Source organism: Capsicum annuum, chromosome 7 (genome assembly GCF_002878395.1).
Source record: "Capsicum annuum cultivar UCD-10X-F1 chromosome 7, UCD10Xv1.1, whole genome shotgun sequence".
NCBI lineage: Eukaryota > Viridiplantae > Streptophyta > Magnoliopsida > Solanales > Solanaceae > Capsicum > Capsicum annuum.
Window position 1 is genome coordinate 214,617,634 of NC_061117.1, and position 5,452 is coordinate 214,623,085.

The following is a 5,452-nucleotide window of genomic DNA, read 5'->3' on the forward strand; positions in this document are numbered from 1 at the left end:
CAATGTCAAACTCACTCAACAACATTTGCCACTTGGCTAGCTTCCCCGTAGGCATGGCCTTCTGGAATATGTACTTTAATGGATCCATTCTCGAGATGAGGTATGTTGTGTAGGACGACAGATAATGTCTAAACTTTTGTGTCGTCCAAGTCAAAGCACAACATGTCCTTTCTACAAGAGTGTAACGGGCTTCATATGGCATGAACTTTTTACTCAAGTAGTAAATGGCCATCTCTTTCCTACCGGTCTCATCATGTTGCCCAAGGACGCATCCGAAAGCATTTTCTGAGACTGACAGGTAAAGCAATAATGGAATTCTTTCTCTTAGAGGGACCAAAATTGGTGGTGCGGACAGGTATTCTTTGATGCGGTCAAAAGTTCTCTGACATTCTTTTGTCCACTCATTCAGTGCATTTTTATTGAACATCTTAAGAATTGGCTCGTATATGACTATTGATTGAGCGATGAATCTGCTAATGTAATTCAAATGACCCATGAAACTCATAACTTCCTTCTTGGTTCTTGGCGGTGGCAAGTCTTGAATTGTCTTGATTTTGGATGTGTCTAGCTCGATCCCTCTTTTGCTAACTATGAACCCCAACAACTTTCCTGATGGCATACCAAAAGTACACTTAGCAGGATTTAACTTCAAACTGTACCTTCTTAATCTGTTGAAGAATTTCTCCAGATGAGTCAGATGATCCGAACTCTCGTGGGATTTGATAATTACATCATCCACGTATACCTCAATCTCTTTATAGATCATATCATGGAAAATAGTCGTCATAGCCCTCATATATGTTGCACCCATGTTCTTGAAACCAAACGGAATTACCCTGTAATGATAAATGCCCCAGGGTGTAATAAAAGCCATTTTTTCTGCATCTTTTTCATCCATCAATATTTGATGATACCCGGCGAAACAATCAATGAATGACTGCATTTCATGTTTTGCGCAGTTATCGATGAGAATGTGGATGTTGGGCAACGAAAAATTATCTTTAGGACTAGCTCTGTTCAAATCTCTGTAGTCAACACAAATTCGAATCTTGCCGTCCTTCTTCGGCACAGGGACGATGTTGGCCAACCACATCGAATATTTTGTGATCTTGACAACCTTAGACTGGATCTGTTTTATCACTTCTTCCTTGATCTTTAGACTCAAATCTAGCCTGAACTTCTGTATTTTTTGTTTGACTGGATCAAACTCAGAATTTATCAGCAATTTATGTGACATAATGCTGGTGCTCAACCCCGACATATCCTCATAGGACCAAGTAAACACATCAATTTATTCCCGCAATAGGTGGATGAGCTCTCCCCTTTGTGGCGCCGCCAGGTGGATACTAACACTTGTCTCTTTAATTTCATTGTGATCTCCCAAGTTGACTGTTTCGGTTTCCTCCAGATTAGGTTTTTTGCGATTCTCAAATTCCTCCATATCTTCAACTAACCGTTCCTTATCATCATCCTTCCAATCATCATTGTTCCCTTTATTTTGTTCGTTAAAGCTTTGACATGACACGACATTGGCAGGTTTTAAGTTACTGTTACTGTAATGGATAAACAAACTAAGTTAGATGATAAGAAAATAACAACAAAACATATGACTAGGAGCGTTTTATAAATAATATAGTTTTCCAAATAAATGAAGGCCTTTTCATTGAAATTTGAGAGATAATTACAAAACCATGGCTCATGACTTGCAAAAATACAAGTCCCTACCTTTTTGAAAGCAGCAAGATACGAAAAGAAAGTTTTGAGCTATAAAAGGTGGATCGCGGGGCCTTCTCCGGATCATTACGGATTTCAAAACTATTAGTAATTGCCTTTTCATCTACCATGACGGGCGACAGGTTATGAGTGGAGTGAAGGTCCAATTTTGCAAGGCCTCCCCTGGCGCAATCTGCTTTACCCCACTGGACTTTGGGAGATTTTCTGGTATAGCATTGCATCCTTCGAATAAATCTCCTATCCCATCCCCAAGACCATCATCATCTGGCACTTCTCGTATAGGAAATGACTGGAAAAGGAGTGGAAAGGTCCTAAATAGACTCTTCTCTGGCTCATCCTCAACCCTATCCCTCTTGGCAGACTGATATCCTAACCCGTACTTAGAGCCTCTCTCTGGGATTGCAATTGGCTCAATAATTCCTTGTAGATTCTTGCCCAAGCCTTGACCAGGTTCGAACCCATTTCTTAACATCACCGTTGCAATCATTTTTTAGACAGGAGGCATTGGTATTTTGGGTGTCGAATCTCTGTCTGCAGCATTTACAATTTCCACTGTATAGAAGTTGCTACCTTCTGGAACATCTTCAATTACCGGCACATAACCGTTAGGACGGTCCGCTCGACTTCCTTCTCCTTGGATGACTAATTCATGATCTTTCCAAATGAGCTTTAATAATTGATGAAGGGGTGATGAAATTGACTTTGCATCGTGTATCCATGGTCTTCCCAAGAGCAGGTTGTAGCTAGGATGAATATCCATAACATCAAACTTAGTTTTAAACTCAGCAGGCCCCATTTGGATGTGCAAATCAATCTCTCCTATGGTATCTCTCTGCCCTCCATCGAATACTCTCACATTTACATGGTTTTGACAAATTTTCCCGAAATCATAGCCAATTTAAACCAACGTATAGAGGGGACAAATATTCACACCAGATCCGTCATCTATTAATACTTGATTAATTGCATAATCTCAACAAATGACGGTGACATACATGGCTTTGTTGTGCATCGCCCCTTGAAATGGCAACTCTTCATCACTGAATGATATGCGATGATTCCCTATAATGTTCTCTATCATCGCAGCCAGGTTCTCAACACTCGTTCCTGTGGGAACATACGCTTCCTTCAAGACCTTTGATAAAACTTGTCGGTGGTATTGTGAACTCATTAATAGCGCCAAGATAGAGATTTGAGTTGGCGTTTTCTCCAAGTGTTTTACAATTGAGTAACCCTTTGATTGCATACACTTCCAAAATTTCTCAGCCTCTCCTTCAGTGATTGGTTGTTTTTATGAATCTTTTTTGTTGGTCAATTCATCAGGGATGTAACATCGTCCCGATCACGTCATCCTTTGGGCAGTAGCGGTTTGCACAATAAATTCCTTTCTTGGTGGGGGGCGTACACTTGAGTCGGGTCTGTCATCACTATGAATGAGGTTTTATTGCTGATACTTAAGACATCTACAACCTTTTCTATCTTTCCTACCTCTTCCGCTCTTTTGCACTTTTCAGAGTTCACCTGGGTAATGGTCTTGCCAGATGGCCACTCGCCCTCTACCTCAATCATGTTAACTGTAGATCCCCCATGGTTGGGCAGTGGATTACTGCTAATATTTAGAGTAGGTGCCTGGAGCGTGATGATCTTTTGATCAATTAAATCCTGGATCTTTTGTTTCAAGTGGACACAATCCTCTGTACTGTGCCCTGCTGTCCCCGAATGATAGGCACAATATTGACTTGCATTAAAAAATCAAGAGATGGGATTGACACTCTTTTGACTGTATTGGTTGCAAATGACCAGCATTCCTCAATCTTTCAAACAATTGGGTACGACTTTCAGCTAGTGAGGTGAAGTTACGGGGAGGTTTATTTTCGTAGTTTGGACATTGGGGGTTATACTGGCTTAGGTTTGTAGGAGGGGGTACTTTGTGATAATTTGGAGGCATTTGGAAATTTGTTCGGTTATTTGAAGGAGTGGTTTGGAAATGAGACTGATAATTTGGAGGTGGAACTGGGTATTGGGGAAAGGTGTTTGGTTGTGGAGCTTGGTATGAGGATTGGATGTTTGGGAATGGAGTTTGGTATTGGGGGTGGGCGTAGAACCTGTGCGGAAGGTTAGGTGACGGAAGGGAAGATAAAGCATTTCTAAAGTTGAACCTCTGTTTTGATTTTGTAACAGAATTAGCAGAATCCATACCTACCTCTTCCTTCTTCTTCTTAGAAAACATGGCATTTCCAGATGATGACGGGGTTTTGGCAATTTTCCCTGTTCGAATACCTTCTTCCAATGATTCTCCTATTTTTACCAAATCTGCAAAGGTTGCTGTGACAACGGACACCATCCTGGTATAATATTCTCCTTCTTGAGCATGAGAGAACATGGATACCATTTCCTCCTCGGACATGGGGGATTGTACTTTGGCAGCTTCTTTCCTCCAACGAAAAACATAGTCTTAAAAAATCTCAATGCTCTTTTGTTTGATCCAATCTAGTGAATACCGATCAGGGACTATTTCGATGTTGAATGTGAGCCGGTCAAGGAAACCCTTGGTCAATGTTTTCCAACTAGTTAACTTTTTCGGCTCCTGATACATGAACCACTCCAAGGATTCACCATTCAAACTTTGACTGAACAGGCGCGTCAATAGTGCCTCGTTTTTCCCTATCCCTACTAGTTGCTCACAGTACCTTCTTAGATGGGCCATTGGATTTCTGGTACCATCAAACATCTCAAACTTTGGGACTTTGTACCCTTCTGGTAGATCTACTCCCGGGCGAACACATAAATCATCATACCCCAAACCATCGTGGTCCTTGGCTCCATGAGACCCTTTGATCCTCATGATCTCCTTCTTCATAGCTAATAAATTCCTTTTATGCTGGGCCCTCCATTCTTTCTCCTTCTCCTCGTGATGGTCTATCTCGAGATAAGGAAGGGGATTATAGATATCAGGGGATATGATGGCGTGAGGAGGATTTGGAAGGGAGGCTTGATTTTACAGGTGAAGGGAATTTGGTTGGTAAGTGGGGAGGACATTTTCGAAATTGGGAAGGTTTCGTGGACCTTGCGAGTAGTTTGGAGGAATATGAGAAGGATTTTGAGGATTTGAAAATGAATTTGGTTGATTCGAAGGTAGATTTGATATATTTTGTAGGTTTGGGAGTGAATCTTGCGAATTTGGGAATGCATTTTGTTGATTTGAAAATGTGTTTTGAGGATTTAGGAATGTATTCGGAGACGGATTTTGTGGGGTTATAGATGGATTTTGCGGATGGTAGGCGTCTGGGTTATTTTCACAATTGGTATTTTGGTCAAATGGGGGAGCAGAGATGGACGATACATTATTTGGCTGATCCCTAAGCGTAGGGGTTCTGAGGGGAGAAATTTGGAGTGGAGTTCCGTGTCCTCCCGGAGCGGGAGCATTGACGGTGATGGCCAAGTTAGCCAAATCCCGAGTGAGATTTATTTCTTCCTGAAGCATTTATAACTTTCTTGCAAGTTCCTCAATCATCTCATTCTGTTCCGCTATCACATTATCCCGGATAGTCAGTGCACTTTCTTCGTCATTTCTTGTCATTTCTGGATGATGGTCAGAGGATGGGATTTTGTGCGCTTTCGATCGGGTGAAGTAGGGATGTTCTGCCAGCTTTTATCAACACAGAGCAATTTCTATTATCTGTAAAGTAATACAACTCAAAGGCAGATGTGTTAGTTT